This window comes from Dermacentor silvarum, chromosome 1 (genome assembly GCF_013339745.2).
Source record: "Dermacentor silvarum isolate Dsil-2018 chromosome 1, BIME_Dsil_1.4, whole genome shotgun sequence".
Lineage (NCBI taxonomy): Eukaryota > Metazoa > Arthropoda > Arachnida > Ixodida > Ixodidae > Dermacentor > Dermacentor silvarum.
The window spans coordinates 357108372-357125733 of record NC_051154.1 but is presented as its reverse complement, the minus strand read 5'-3'; the positions used below and the strand labels follow the sequence as shown (position 1 = coordinate 357125733).

General features: G+C 42.7%; 1 long non-coding RNA gene across 1 annotated transcript; it reads left to right on the top strand.

The window, feature by feature from the left end:
- The first annotated feature begins 10438 nt into the window (after positions 1–10438).
- LOC125942371 (uncharacterized) lies at positions 10439–16886 on the top strand. Its single transcript, XR_007465045.1, has 3 exons — positions 10439–10619; positions 11946–11974; positions 16423–16886. It is a non-coding gene; the product is annotated as an uncharacterized LOC125942371 (long non-coding RNA).
- The last annotated feature ends 476 nt before the right edge of the window (positions 16887–17362 follow it).

Here is a 17362-nt window from a genome sequence, read left to right as displayed (position 1 = left end):
TGCATAGCTTTCAGCTAGTCTACATGAGAGCTGCTATACAAAATGTACGTTAGGTCCGTCCTTGTGTACGCCTGTGTAACCTGGGACCCTCCGACAGCGCGTGACATTGATAAACTTTACAGGGTACAGAATCTAGGTGTGCGATACGTGTGAGGTCGATACAAACTTAATGACAGCGCTAAGAATGCCAAGGAAGACTTTAAATGGGATACCTTAGAAGTAAGACGCAGAAAGCTGCAACTGGAAGCTTTTTCATTCCATATACTACGGTATAGTTGGTAGAGAAAGGGACCATTATAAAATGCCGCCTCATTGCCGGTCACAATGCGTGGACCATACGCTAAAGGTGCGAGAAGTTCCGTGCAAGACAGAACTGCATAAGAAATCATTGTCCCTCAAAACTATACAAGAATGGAATAGGTTACCTGCCGGAGTCGTCAACGTCGTGTCAAATGATGTATTTTTTACCCTGATGAAGTGACTAAACTACCCAGATTCTTTGACCTTTTTGTTCGATTGCCTATGTATAAATTAACCTGTTTTGAAAGTTCTGTAACTTTTGTTGGACTTTTGTTCGTTTTTTCCTCACACGTCGTGTATCTTTTCTGAACGTTTCTTTGTTTTGTAAAATCCCCCCCCCCCCCCCCCACTGTAATGCCTTTTGGCGCCTGTGGTTACTGAATAAATAATAACCTAGAAAAACCGAAACACTAGCGGCAATTTCAACATTACAATCCGCTGTGTTTTTTAATTACTGTCCCAAGGAGCTTTCGCTGGCGAATGTGACCCATTACAAAAACCTGGGTGTTTTTATCGCGTTTAATATGCCATGGTTTCAAGGCATACTGAACAGATATATATATGAAAAAGGAAATGCGGAACGCATCAAAATTCAACTCGGAAGACGCGACATGTTCCGTTACGCAGTGATTATTTCGCATATTTTTCTACGAATGGCTGTATTTTTGGTGGATTGTGAGCGCGCGGCGGCTGTACGCCGGCAAGCGCGGGGTTACGCTCCGACCGCGGTGACGTCACGTGTACCCGCTTCTAGCAGTAGCAGCCGGCGTTGTAACAAGGCGTTGAAGTTGTTTTGAAATTGTTGCGTTTAAGTTTCTCTCCTGTGTAGAGATACAGGGCGGCGATTTGCACGTCGTGTCGACAATATACACACGCCGGCACAGGCAGTCGACCTTTGCGCAATAGCGAGCGTACGCATAGAACGCCTGTGGCGTCCGTTCGGCGTCTGCTCCAGTCCACCTTCTGCTTGGGCCAGCGCAGTGGTGCTTCCGCTACGGGCGCTGTATGAAGTCATCCCATAGCGATACGCGGAAGTTTCATGGCCAGATGAAAAGTATGGAAGAACCCTGCTACTACGATGCCACAGCGCCCTTCCGCTGACAGGCCGCAGGTACCAGCAAAGCAGGGCTCGTCTGATAGTCACTGTCCTCGAAGTGTTCGGAGCACAGAAAATCACGCTTTGACGGCACCCATGTCGGCTGCGATTGGCGCGCAGCACGACTCCATATCCTTCGAAGCTTCGGCTCTGCTGGAATGGTATGACACTGCTTGCCTCGCCCGACGGTACTTTACTCACACCCTTGCGTGAAGCAGCCTTGATGCATTATCCTGCGTTGTGCCAGGTGCTTCACTCATCACATTGAAAAGCAGCACCGTACTGAATAGCTTGCGATGTACGTAGGGTGCAATTACAAAGTATTTATCAATTTCCCGCGCATTTTATGTGATCCGAAAATTTCGTTCCGGTGATTTTCGACTGCGAGGTTTCTTGCGGAAATTCTTGCCCAGGAACTGCCTCGAGGAGCAATGAAAGTTCACTACAGTTTATGTTAAAGCCTCGAGAGGGTAATTTAACGATGGTGCTTAAAATCCGTGAGCTACACGGGAGGTATAGCAGGCGCACGTAACAGATGGCTTCGGATCTCTTTTTAGCACACTGAATTATTTAACGTGCGCAGGAATTTCAGGAAGTGAAAGTGTTTGCATTCCAAGTGGATGGAAACATTGCCCCAGCGACCGGAAAATGAATTCTGCTGCATCGCGCTCAGCAGCACAACCATACAGCCTTCAGCAACCTCGTAAAATTCTCTCTTCATATTCGTTTATTGAACCATTGAAATGGTGTGCCAGCGGGCAGCATACTATAAAGCAGCCGTTCAGCTTTGCACTTTCTATACGTGTTACATGCTTCGTTCGACGACTATTCAAATGACTCTAATAGTAGTCAAGTGAAGCTAACGAAATCTGCGCGAGTGATGAATCCAGGTGTTAAGCAGCTTCCACATCTAAGGGACCACATAGTTCTTGACAGCGAGAAAACGTAGGTTTTATGTTTACTAAAATCGAAAACGTTCGCAGAAATAATCTCAACGAGTTAGCGTGCACGAATGACGCGGTATGCATTATGAATTTATTTATTTATTTATTTATTTATTTATTTATTTATTTATTTATTTATTTATTTATTTATTTATTTATTTATTTATTTATTTATTTACGCATTCTGCAGCATATACGTTATGTTGCAGCAGTAATGGACAAAAAGCACATGAAGAAAGAGGGAAAAAACACACAAACAGGGAATGTGTATTAAATGGTCAAGCAAACGAGACCGCACAGTGCACAGATTTATTGACATTAGAAAATCCACAGCCACAAACAGTGCCAAGAGAAATGGTACATAAGTAAGGTAGTTATACATTTAGCAGTATTATGCTAGTGCATTTAGAAATTTGAACAATGACAATTACCAAGTTGCGGCAAATAATAAATTCCAATCATCAATCGTGTGCAAAAAAAAGGAAGCTGAACATGTCGGTACGTTGCTATATAGAGGGGCAATATTGAGAGCATGTGGAGTTGGAGTATCAGATTGGTTAGCGAAAGTTATAAGAGGGCTATTAGAGTGGTAGATTAAGATAATTGATAAAGCGATTTAATAACCTTAATGACTTTTTCTTCCTGAGCAGTGAGAGTGGTTGTCGGTTAGATGCGAGAGTAGCTGATGAAGGTTAGAAATCGTAGTCATATCGGCGATAAATGAAGCACATTTTTTTGACATCATGCGATGTGCCGTGTGAGGAAATGACAATGTTAACCTTCTCGGATGTTATGAATCATTGCGCACAACAACGCCTCAAGCAAACACGTCTCCATGAGTGTTCTATGTATTATACGCAGACAAACAGCAGTGGTGCGCGCAAGGTAACGTTTAACATAACTCACCATTCTAGCATTGCACGAAATAGCCTGAAAGAAATTAAACATATGCAGTCAATATCACCGCTAATTTATCTTCAATCAAAGCAAATAGCATCGCTTACATCGATTGTCGCAGCGCTTGGGAACCGCATGATTGTTGTCTTTTTTGTCTCCAAAATTTTCGGAAATTTTACATCTCTAGGCATGTTTCGTGGCGTAAGAAATTGCTTAGGACATATACTTACGAAGCACCGACGGTGTTCGCTTATGTGTGTAAAGTGTAATTAAAATTCACTAATTAAACTCACTAATTAAACTAACAAACATCGTACAATGCATGGACCATGTCAACCTGTAAATATCCCGCTCGATGACCACGAGCAGTCGATGTCACAACGCTGGCATTGTTATGAACGATGGCAGCGGGGGCGAACGATTCGTAAAGCCATGTGAGTCACCGCGACTTCGAAAATTAGATTCATCATCATCATCTGCATATTTTTATGTCCACTACAAGACGGCTTCTTTCAGCGAGCTCCAATTACCCCTGTCTCTTAACTTAGGCTATGCGATCTGTAACTCTTGGGGCACGGAAAAACAGCCTAAGAAGGAAGACAGTACGCCGAAGTTAGCAGCCATCCCTGCTCGCCAGAGATCTTGCACCCCCCCCCCCCAATGATTACCAACAAATGGATACGGCACGCGGGCCGCGTAAGCGTAAACCGCACACAGGAATTAGCAGCTGCGGCAGGGCTAGATGAGAAGACGCGTGCTCTCCGCCCCATGCACACATTTGTCACGTGACCTCCAACTAACCTGAATATTGAACGCGTTGGAAGTGTTACGCCTCAGCGTTACGGGCTTTTTATCGCACCCGTGGTATATGGGTCGCTGACTCATATGACTTTTGGACTTTATACGGAACATCACGGCGACGACGACAGCGAAAATGTGCATAGAGTGTCGATACAATTGATCTCGCTATAAAAGGAGAAATAGAGAACAGGCGGCGAGCTCGCTTCTACCGCGGCTGCGGACGTTGCAATATGCACCGGCTACAAACACAGCATGATCGAGCACCAACGACAAAACCAATAGTGCGCACCTCGCTTATCGGTACTTCGAAAGAACCCGTCTGACGCTGAAAAGGAAGCGTATTTTCCACCGTATAAGCAACAGCGGAAACATAACACTCGGCCCCGCGGGGAGACAGCGCACGCGAAGCGACCAACCAGCCATCTCGGATGGCCCAAGCTTGAACTCCCGGCCCAGGTTAACTCCAAAATAAAGCACGTGACCCACATATGTATGGCAGAGGCAGGAAAAGTAGAAGTTGAGGACCCGTGTGTTCTAGCCGCTAGGCGAAAGAAGACTCCAGGCCGCTATCAAGAAGGTTCCTCAGCTCACGTGTTTCCATCAGCGAGTGACGTGTACCGCCAGAGGTTCTATGGAGTATACCTGACACAGTGCTGTATTCGTTAAACAACAGGTATCAACCTGATATGTGGCAGCATAAGTCCCACATTGAGCAGCTTGCTATAGGGAAGGAAGACGAAGCATATATAACGTAGTTCTACGCTGACGACCTTGAACTGCATTAAAAATTCTATGCAGGTGCTTTTAGACAGACAGTGTTGAAGGCTAAAGATGTGTACGACACCCAGCAATCTGCATTTCTTTCTAAATCAAATAATAAACGCGCATTGTTTAGCTTTCTACGCGCCAAGAAAATGATTCCGCGACCAATAAATGCAGAATCCGCAGTTTTGTCTCTAGAAGAAATGAAGGATTCATTGGAGGTAATCGCTAGAGGGCTAGAACGTCGCTTTTGTTCCCAAAAACCATTAGCTCCATTGCTATCCCCATCTCAGGAAGATTTCACGGAAATTTCGAAGGCTGAATTATCAGATGTCTTGCTAAGCTTTCCATCAGAGGCTCCGGGCCCCGATCGAATCACTTCGAACTTGTTAAAAATTTTATATAAAGAATCACCAGAATGTTTATTAGACATCATCAATTATTCCGTCAGAAGGGCATGGGTTCCATTGGAGTGGAAAATTGCCAAGGTCATTCCCTTGCTTAAAAATCTGGCTGATGGCTATATATTAGACAATATATCAGGCCAATCGCGTTAACTTCAACTTTCGTAAAATTGATTGAAAGAGTTATCAATATTCGTGTCGTAAATTTTCTTAATGAGCGATCGATTCTGAGTCCAAAACAAATTGGTTTCAGATCACAGTGCTCTATATGGCAGGCCCATATTGACCTTGAATGCAGTATTCAGTTGGCACGGCGCCAAAGGCAGTATGCGGCATTAGTCACTCTAGATATCTCAAAAGCATATGACAGTAATGAACATGTGATATTGATCAATCAGCTTCAGAACATTAACTTTCCAAAATACATTTAAGCATGGATTGCAGAATCTTTAAGGAATAGAGAATTGTATTGCTTGCAAAGCGGCATTTCTTCGGCTAGGTTCGCGCAGTCTGAGAGGCGTTCCACAAGGGGAGTACTTTCTCCAGTCTTATTTAATATTCTAATGAGCTCCATCCCATATCGTGATGATGTACATACCTATGTCTACGCTGATGACATAGCGTTTTTTTTTCATCGGCAAATGACATCCAAAACCTTTATCGAATATTACAGACATACTTGTCTGCTATAGAAATATGGCTTGATGCGACGCGTCTCTGTCTCAACGTTAACAAATGCTCAGTGCTAGCGTCTCCAATAAAGGACCCGATATATGTTTCTCTCTCTTATCATCTCAATATTATCCCACAAGTAGAGACAGTCAAGTATCTTGGCGTGATATATGACGGTTCACTGTCTTGGAAGGCGCACATTGACTATATTGCAACAAAAGGTGTTCGTGCGGTTGGCTTGCTGCGTAGGCTGAGCAATATAATCGATCAGGAATGCGAAGAGCAACGATTTTAACAATATACCGCATTTATGTTCGACTGGTATTAGAATTTGGAGGTGTACTGTACTCTGGAACTCCTGCGTATAAACTTCACCACCTTGTTCTTCTGGAGAGGCAGGCCTTACGACAATGTTTAGGGCTACTTAAATTTTATCAAATGAAGTTTTACATCTGGAAGCTAGGATGTCATCTCTTGTTACGAGGTTTCGATTATTAGCTGTACAGTCATATTTAAGACTATGTGAATCCCTTATAAGCCGTTCAAAAACAGTTTTTATCTCCCAGCCGAACTTGTTTTTCGGCTTGTACTGGCCGCGATTCCACACACCACAAATTATTTTTATTCAAACTCTCCTAGACCAATTATTAAACATCGAAATTCGTGAGGTGAGTCCTATTGTTTACAACACCAATTCCATTATAATTCAGTATGATGATATTTTTCCTAAAAATGCAAAGACATTATCTTACCGCATGCTAAGCTCAATCTCAAATGATTACTTTTTGCACGTTCTGATCGAGACAGTTATTGCCTCTGACTCTTCCAAAAATGAAGGAAAGTGTGGAATTGGAATATTTTCTTCTATTCTTGATTGGTGGTTCTCTCTTCGCCTCCCAGACTTCGTACCTATCTTTCTAGCGGAATTTTTAGCTGTCGTTCTAGCCCTCCGTAAACAAAATACATGAACACGTTCTACAGTGGTCGTGACGGATTCTTTATCGCTGTGCTCCTCCATCACAGCTTCCGATAATTCCCCGGTTTTGCGAGCTTTCAGGTCGTTAGTGCCCCCTCACTTAGCTTTGATTAGATTGGTGTGGGTACCAGGGCATAAGGGCCTATTTCTAAACGAAATGGAAGATTCGTTGGCGAAAGCGTTCCTGATTGGAACGCATTGGATTCAAATCCTACCGGTTTCAGCTTTCATCATTGGGGCTAGATTTCAGAGAAAAATGACGCTGCGTGAATATCACGCCTCTTCTTTAACAAACCCCTGTAATTTTCAGCATTTGTCGCTTTATAGCAATAGCAAACTCTGTCAAACGCGATCACTTGAAGTCGCAATCACTAGACTACGCAGCAAAATTCCATATATAAATTTTTACCTACACAGAGCTGGTCTGGTTCCCTCACCAAACAGTCCCTATTGTAGACAACATGAAACATTAGATCATTTTCTCATTCTCTGTCAAATATATTCTGAATTGCGAAAAAGAACCTTAGAAACACCGTTCCGCCTTCTTAGATTGGAATTAAATGTTCAAAATTTACTATCATTGGGGGCCTCTACCCTTGGGCACAGAGACAGGAAGGTTGTCGATGCCATCCAGGATTGCATTGCAGGGTCAGAAAGATTTAGATGATAAAATCAGGGCTTAGGGTTCCGAAATACATTTACAAATTTGATGACTAGCTGTTTATTTCTTTTTTTAGTCTTCATTTATTGCTTTATTCAATTCAAGTCATGTGATATATTCTACCTATTCATTCTCATATGCGTACGTATTCCCAAATTTATGTTTGCAGTATTTGATAAAATTCATTTCTAATTGTTTTATCAAACTACCCGGTTCTTGGCAAATGCCTCAGACTGGGTATGTGCCACTAAAACCAAGACTCTACTTCTACATCTACGACCTTGGACCAGGAGGCCTGATTTTGCACAGAGATATGGTGATTGACATTTTACGCCAGTAAAGGTCGGTATTATTGCACACATTTGGGGACGTCGTGCACATGTTTAGGAGGGCAAGGGCGAACACCTGCGAAACTAAAAAATTTGCGTTGGCCATACCGGTCTCGTCGACCACATCTTGCCTTCTTCTTGCCTTCGGCGACTCAAAATGTACTTGCGCTTGACGATTGGACATGCCCGTTTGAACCATCTGGCTATTTTGCACGCCCACAAAGAACTCTCCCGCAAAATCAATTTAAATAAGATTGCCGATGACTTCATTACCAGATCAAGTGCCTGAACGAACCCTTTTTCAATTGGGCTATTTCGGCTATTTGTAAAACTCTCTAGTCTATCTGTGCATTTTCCTTATTAATTTTTATTCGTCGTATGCTGCAATTGCCTCTCAATAACACAATCCACGTTGTTCCTATATTTGCTATCGTGTCTTTTCGCGCTTTTGAGATATCGCTGTCTTAATTATTTATTTGTTATTATGTTTGTTTATTTAGGCACCTGATAATTTTTACTCTACAATCCTTTGTTCTGCCTCCGAAAAACGAAACCAGTGGCATAAGGCATGCTTTGACATGTAATGAAACTATGGCGTTATGGAATCACATTATACTTATGCAAATAATTTTAGTCATAAGTTGTGTTCAGAAATTGTTATATATATCGTTTAATTTTTATATATGTAATGTCTTCTCAATAACTGACCTTTCGTCAGGAAAAGATTGCTTGAATTTATCTTTTGTATTAAATATTTGACAAGGCGTTACATTGCTTTTTCATAGATGTGTACTTGTGCGACTTGATAGGCACAAAACACATGTATTTCCCTAGCGTGTTTAACTGAACCCGCTTGTCGCATGGCTAAACGAAGAGACGTCAGTCTCTTGGCGGTGCGAGGGGACTGAGGCTGTAAAACTGAATTGTCTCCTACTCTGAGGTCTTGCAAATACTCGTATAAGCTCGTCACTTCAGTGGACAATCTTTCGAGGTCACACGAAGTTTCCAGTGTCACTGTTATTAAAGGATATATATATATATATATATATATATATATATATATATATATATATATATATATATATATATGCATTCACGGGTGGGCTTCGAACAGCTGGTTAGCCCCCGTCCCCCCGGCAATATAAAAACTGTCCGCCTATGCCTCGGACAAAAGGGAGTTGGCAGTGTCCTAAAACAATTCACCGCACGCACTCATTCGCGAGACCTGCGAACTCGCGCAAACCGCGCAAGAGTGAAAGAGATAAAGCGAGGAGAAGAAAGTGAGGGAGGAGACAAGCATCCGGTTTGCTACCCTGCCCTGGGGGATAAAGCAAAGGGTAACAATAAGAGGAAAAGAGCGAGGGAGTGACACACAGTAGGAAGCACTGCACGACTAAAATCGGTCACTGAGTCCGGTCAAGAACTACATTAGGGCATTAATAACTTTCTGCGCCACCGACGGATGTGGCCAGGGTCCTAGAATTGTCGTTTCAGGAAATATTTTACGGCAGTATAAGTGCTCCCCCTGCCCACGCACTAGATACACCCATGCTTCAAGTTACGTGAAACGCGCTGCATATATATACTATATATGACTTCAAAGCAGAGGCATATATGATTGCCGCACGGTTATAATTGAAAAGGCCATACACCTCATGAAAAACAATTCTCTCCCTCGCTGTCTTTGCCACTCACTTCATGTATATATATATATATATATATATATATATATATATAAGCACACAGTTGGAGCACAAGACAAACGTCCCTGCAAGCAGTGACCTATGTCCGATGATTAGACACATCCTGGATTACCATCGGAATCTATTACAAATCGCCAGTACCCAGGCTGTGTGTTAGAAAACGGCATTGCCTCCATGTTAAATATGGGCACGATGGCGGGTAACGTGCTGTATAGGCTTTTTAAAGAGTGTGTTTAGTAAAGTTGTTAGCCCTTAGCGCGCAATAGAATTAGACAAAAAGTTTGGCCGATATCTGCGACGGGGTGCCCATATTTTACATTAAGGCCAATTTCTATTCTGTAAAACAGGGGGTGCTGCACAGTGTGCTGGGAAACTGCTTTGCCACCAAGCACAATCTGAGCTTCTATACTTGGAGCTCACAAATTGGAGCTCCCACGCACAAACGTTTAAAAGAATGGGACGACATGCCGTCTACGATTGGTCGTTATGTCGAACTAACCAGCGCAAACAGAGACAATTGTGTACTTTTTTGGTCAGTAGTTCAGTTCGCGTCAGTTGTTTCACGTATTTCATGTTTTAAAGATAACCCAACTGATGAAAACTGTGCGCGCACACAGGGTGCGACATTTGCGACGTTTGAATATTGCAACATTTCCCGCGCAGTCTGTACGTGGCCGGCCGGTGCACTGCGTTACCGCGATAAAGAAAATAATTCATCAAAGACGCTAAGCAGAAAACTTTCATGCACCTTAAGACCACAGAAATTGTAATGCAGTACCTTTATATTACACAGTTTGTTAATAAATATTGCAATTCATTTAAATTTAAGCTTGTATTTGTATGCGCGTACTTGTATGAATGCGCGTTTGCGCTGTTGACTCTGGCGCATTCAGTTCGGGTAGAGTGCACTGGAAGTTCGGGTGTTCGGCGTGTGTTTGGCGTTTCGTTTACCTACGATGTCCGCGCCCTTTGCCTCACTGTGACCTGGTATATTCCCACTTGTTGCTCGCTTTTTACGGGCTTCTTGTTGCCTCGAAGATCATCATGATTGCCTCCGACGCAGCCACATCAAAGGTGAGTGATTGTTTCGAATTCCCCTTGCGCGGTCATTGCGACGCGATGAACAAATGCCTGAAAGTGCGTACAGCACATGTTGGGCGCCACGATTTTTGGTGCGGTGTTCGAGCACCGATTGCTTTGCCGTTTTGGTGGAAAACAATGCGACGTGAAATCATTCGAACTGTTCTGTAATCAAATATATTTTGTTCGCTGCACGCCGTCCAGCGACGTGCATTAACTACATATTGTGTCAGCGCCTTGTAGCAGCGAGAGTCGGTGGGTCGCCGAAAATATGCGCGGGACGATTTGCAGTTCGAATGCATTCTGCTGCGCTGTTCGCCGTGCGGTCGACGCTCGCGCGATCAGAAAACATGTAGGAGGATATGGCGCAATAATAAAGAAATACAAGGGTGTACATGCGATTCTATACGATAGGTAAGATAAAAGATGGGGTGATGCCAGCGAATGCTGCGAGTTCATCGGGTTATGTGATTTGCCAACGACGCGTGTTTTGTTTTCTACCTTTGCGTTCGACGCCATCGAGCGCTTCGCGCAAACGACTTCGTGTAGGTGCTCTTTGCATTCACGGAAAATGCAGATTCCATGGCATTCTAGGTTCTACTTTAGTGGGATAGAACATTCAAAATAGTGTGATTGCGTGAAATTTGAGCCTTTGTCACTTCAGTAGCTCATTGATTTCCTATGTTTGAAAATCGTTAAGGGAAAGTAAGACATATACTTGTGCATATCCGTCGTGTCGTCCCACTGTACTTCCAGCGTCGCCTATGCGTTATTGACATATAAACTTCAAAAATTATCAAAGTTTGTTGTGGCATAGAAGTAGTTGGGGGGGGGGGGGTGGTATGGCAATACGTTATTTTTTCTTTGAATTCACACAATTATAATGAGGACAGAGTGAAAGGGAAGTGCATCCTTGTTAACTACATGATGTTTTGCCATGAGCTTGGAATGATTAATACTTTGTTGGTGGTGCAGTTCTATGGAATAGTTTCTTTGAGAGTAAGCAAACTGTAGTAGCAGCAACTTGACGGGGAGTAAAATTAATGCTACACTGTGGTTTTATCTGAAGGAGTTGCCTTTAACAAGTGGCCACAACAGTTTAGTGGGTGAGCAGAAACAATTTTGAATTTAGAAGAGGAATTCAAAATAAATTATTTGCCCATCTCACACTGCCAGTGGCAAGAGCAGCCACACTTTATTGTTTACAATCAGTCATTTATATCCATTCATTCATGTCAGTTTAATGGTCCATGTAGATCTTTCAATTCTTGATTTTGACGTATCGTGGCTTTACATTTTAATACTGACATCTGTTTTCAGATTCAGAGGCCACAGCCAGAACGGGAAAGGTAATATCTTTTGCCATTCATCATCTAGCATCACCATGATCAAATGCAGTGATGCCGTGAGAATGTATTGCAGGGAGCAGAAGAAAAACATTGCTGATGCAACCGCAAGCATTTTCTTCCACCGATCAGTTGGTGCACAGTGCCTTCAGTAGCAGACATGAGTTTCATCACCCGGCTCAGAGACTTTCCAACTGCACCGTGACTGGGAGTAAATTTCAGTGTCACTTGTGAACAAATGAGTAGCAGAATGTATTTTCAGAGTATATGCCTGATATACGAGGGGTGGTTCGAAACGTGGTAGTATTGGTACTGTAAATTTGGAACAGGTCTACACATTAGGTGTCAACATGAGTGCACGGTTTTCTGACTTTAACGGAATAAATATATTATGTCCAATGTAGTACTGCAAATCACCACTAAGCAAAAACAGCACAGTGCATTGAGAAATTTGTTTGAAGAACGAGCAGTGATCAAGCATTTCTGCATTTTAAAGCACAAAATTCCAAAGAGATGGATGTCAAGCTGCACGATGTGCAGTGTTGGTCACTACATACTGTAACCAGCTTGGCATGAATCTCCTTGCCATTGTGTCTCTTAAGATGTAGAAACTGGATCGCTGCTCATAAAACAATTCGAAATTGGGCGGTGAGGGGGGAGGTGACATTGCTCTCTGCATCAGCCAGTGCATGCCCTCTGCTATACTGGCAATCCCACCTTAATGAGAATCAGTGATGCATGTTATCCTATTATTGAGCCAAGTGTGTTTCTTGTTGAAGTTGAAGTTGAACAAGAAACACACTTGGCTCAATAATAGGATAACATGTTTTGTATAAGGAGACACTAAAGACAGCCTAAATCAATTTAAACTGAATAAGCATCGTTCTAGATCTCTATTTCTGTTAATTTCTTGGCAATAGGTTGATTATAGATGCGAAAATGAAGCTCAAAATTCCATTTTCTAAGTGTTGCCCCAATACCCCAGAGCTGATACCTCATTGTGACATCATGAATTTCAGGTATTTTTATGAACTTGGCTCATTTTAGTTCAGTAGAAGTTCTTGGCGCTGCTTAGTTTCGTTCTTTGGCTCTATTGGAGTACAATGAAGAACACCATCTTTCGTAAAAAAAATTGTCTAAACCAGAGCAGACACCAGCAAAATGCATGACGTCACAGCAAGGCAGTCTGGGAACTTAAGGCAGCAGTGCCACCATTTCGTCTTGCATCTTTTACAGTTTACTCTACCTCTTATCACCGTAGAAGTGAATTCTTTTCTATACGTAGGAAGGTGATTTACAAATATGTCTGAAGTATTTTTTCTCTTTAGTGCTCACTCGCCATGGTTGCTTAGTTGCTTTGGCATTGTGCTGCTAGGCATGAGGTCGCGAATCAAATAACCACATTTTGTTGTAGGTGAAATGCAAAACCACCCATGTACCATGCAACCCGAGCTGGTCAAAATTAATCTGGACTCACCCACTACGGCGTAATCAGATCGTAGTTTTGGCATATGAAACCCCAGTGTTTATTTAATTTCTCTTTCGTGCTCCTTTAGACTGTAGCATTGATTATCTCTGCAAAAACTCATACTCCAGGTATTCTTCTTAATGTAGATATAACTGTCTGCCAAAGTTCAGGTATGAGCTGCTGTCATGGCCTCATTAGTATAGCACCACAGATGCTTTTCAGTTTCACCATTCAGTGCTCCCACTTCTGTGCCAAGTGCGCCAGATTGCACCATACGAGATTTCCTGCCCCATCCTGATAAAAATACATGATTTTGCGCTGAAGTGCACCAAAATTAGCGATTGCGCATTACGTGTGTGGCCGCAGACGGGCATAGCTCGCATTAATAAAGCAGCTTCATAAATAGAACTTCACGTTATCTTTACGTCAGCGACCGATAATTGCGGCTCAATGGGGACCGCCTAAAAGTCCAAATAATTGGGAGTCGGAAATATCCAAATTTCGCCAGAAAATTGAATTTATTCTGCCAGTGGCTAAAAAAGTACCAAATTCTCGGTTGACCATTTTCGTGGATACGTTCACTTTCGCTGGATTTCGCGTCACTACCATCAGCGTCTACGCACCACAGATAATATGCCGTCGGTGTCCATGGCAGTGAAAAATCCTGAACCAACCCGAGTACGCAGAGTGGCGCAAGGTGTTAATGAACAAAAATTCAATTTCTCACTGTAAAATCCGTCAGAAAAATGGTAAAGTTTGACTTAACCACAACCTATAGACATGGTGGCGTCAAAGTGTAATTTGAATGTATGAGAAAACAATTCTGTTACGAGGAAACTCGCATGCAAACCCATTTTCCAGCATTTCCACCATACCAACAGCGGTGCGCTTGGGTAGTTTACTTGCGAAACTTCTATCCAGATGGCGCTCGTACCCTTGGCAGGTTAAATTGGGACTTAGCCTGCCTAATGTGTTTTGGACACGGGCGCGCGTTGGGGCAATATCAAACAATAAAAATATAAAAAAGGCTAGGGCCTTCACATTTTAATATGACTACTTATATCGTCCCTGGAAAACTGTCTTCCCAGCAATGCATTTCTGTTTAACAGTGAAGCTGGCTTTAAGGGTACTGGTGTAAACTTGGTCTTTGTAAGCTGGCTTTCCCACGTTCTGTGTTGCAGTGAAACCCACTGAAAAAAAAAATGCGATGCGATCGGTGCCCGATAACGCTGTTGCGTTCCACTCTTAAAGGTGAAGCGTCCTCTAATTTTTTGCTATTTCTGCTCAACTCGGTGGTCAAATTAGCACGCAGTCGTGCAGACGGCGGCCGAATTGTAAAGAATGACGTACCTTAAGGTGTCCAAAATTTTGGTTGTACTTATACTTTAAATTTATGGGCCAGTGATGGTGCCTCAAAGTAGTCTGAATCATCGAGCTTGTTTGAATTGCTGGTGTCAAAATATTCGGTCTACACAAGTTATGAATCGGCCAGTGTTGCTGAACTGAGGCTTCAACTTCACGAGAAAGAACAGACCATTGAAAAGTACCTGGTGTCGTCTGAAGCAATGACTGAGCATTACGAGGGGCTCATCAAGGCTGGCCTGGCTCAGAAGAGCATTGATGACTACAGTCTGCCCAGGTGTTTCTGACTGATGCTAGAGCCTTGCTGAAAATCTAAAGTGTCAACTGTCAATGAAAAAATCATACGATGTAAAAGGCAACAACTGAGCAGCTTCACTTAACTTGAAATAAACTAATTACAGCACACTGTGTGAACAAATTTGTTGTCTTTAAATTAAAGGGAACCATGTATTCAGAGGCAGAGCAACATTGTTTTACAGCAAGCAAATACATTTTGGAATAACGCTTGTCAGTTTTAAGTGTTTGAAATAGCTTATCTGTATCTGAATGCTCCAAACTGCTTCAAAATGAAGATTTTGCTGCTCCAAAAATTGCTCCAAATCTCAGTTCGTCAGTGGCATCACTGAGCATTGTATATTTCCACTATAAAAAATGGCAGTGCAACCATCCTTTGGAGACGATTGGCAATGTTAATGCAGTTACCGTTCTTACGATCAGTGTGTAATTAGTGATGATACGAAATGACGATTCTTATGATGGTAGAAGAAACGAGACAGCCAGAATTGCGATACATTGACGAGGGTGCGACGATGCCCATCGAGGAAATGACCGAGTCTCCCACGAGGTCCATGACGTGGACATCGGGCAAGTTGACTTCGACGGTGATTCTCAGAGTTGTGCTTGTCAACAAACTTCCGAGTCTGCTCCGTGATCTTGTGCAGCCTGTGCTTTGCAAGTCGATTCATTTAATTGATTAGGTGGCGGTTGGCGCACCCTGCCTTTGTGGCTTATTTACACTTCATACAGCTGAGTAAGATATCGCAGATTACTTTTGTAACACAGCAAGCAAATGTGATGAGCACTGGTAATCGCATTAACGTCGACAGTTATCTTCTTCTTCGAGCTCCTGCTGCTGCTTACCAACACAAACAGCAGTTGCCCAAGATGGCGTAAAAGAGGTTCATTGAAGAGTGGCACGTACCCAGGGTCACGTAGCCAGTCACCCAAGTTGGTCCGACAATTCGTTATGAACCCTCAACAAAGCAGCCCAATACTCTAGCCATTAGACTGTGGATTACCTAGTGATGCGAAATTGGTGGGTAAATTGCTAGAGGCAGACACCCGAACGTACATGAACTATGCTAAGAATGCTAATCGCATTCCTGAAAAATCCTGAACATTTTCAGTACTTTGGTTTACATTTGTTTTTGTGCTGGATAAATCCTTGTTTTTCTAATGCATATGGGATCCAAACAGGAAAACGAGTTATGAAACTAGTCAAGTAAGATTAGCATTGTAGGTCTGGAACAGGTACAATTGTGATTTATTTGGAGTACGGCTGTTGTGTATATGTGCTTCAAAGCGTTAAAAATACCTTGCTAACATTTACCTAAACGGGCAGGTTCACATAGGTTGGAGGAATGCTCGTTGATAAGAAGATCCTGGCACAGTTTACCATGGCCTGCCATGGTGGACCAGGCAAGCTTGCAAGCGTCTTGCTTCACCGTGCGTTCACAGAGGAAGACCTCATGGGCCACTCACTCTTTGGAAACAACACCAAGGGGTAAAAAGAGGCTCTTGACCCCGTCAGGGTCAAGGCTGGTAATGGCAAGTAGCGTACATCCTTCCCATTGAATTTTTGCATCCACATTTCGTATTTTAAATTATCAACTTGACATTAGCAAAACAATAGACTTTCAAGTAGCCTGTATCAGCAATTGCGTGCTACAATAGCCTACCATTTGGAATGACTGTTCATATGATCTTAACTGCCTGACGCCTCCATACTCGAATGCTGTTAAATTTTAAAGGCAGCCTCAACTGCCAGATGTTTTTGGCGGCTTCACCAGACAAAATTATGTGCATTTGTGTGTTAGTTCTGCTACTTGACCGTCATTGCAATGAATAGTTGTCTGTGAAGCACGCTACCAACCTTGGGGCATTGAGGATGTGCTTAAGTAGTCTGAAAGTGTTGTCATAATATAGGAATTGTGGAGAAGCTATGCTCAAGTGCAGTTAGTGCTCAACTGGAGGGACAGCACTTCCACCAAATTTTAGCAATCAAAACGGCCCTCGCGATTGTGTAACGCAATACAGAGTGGTTTCACATATTTTGACGGACCACATTGAATTAAAGTTGCTCCTGTCTTGAAAGAGTTCCATGTGGTGCCAGACAGCAGCCTTTAAACCGAAGGAACATAAGTTGTGTGGCATTTTTGCTTGGTTGTTTCCATCAAAGCAACAATAGGGACAGTGTTGCCAGCATGACTGTAATACTATGTTTAGTGAACTCTCATTCATTTTAAGCGTCTAACCTTTTTATTAACATACACTTTATCACT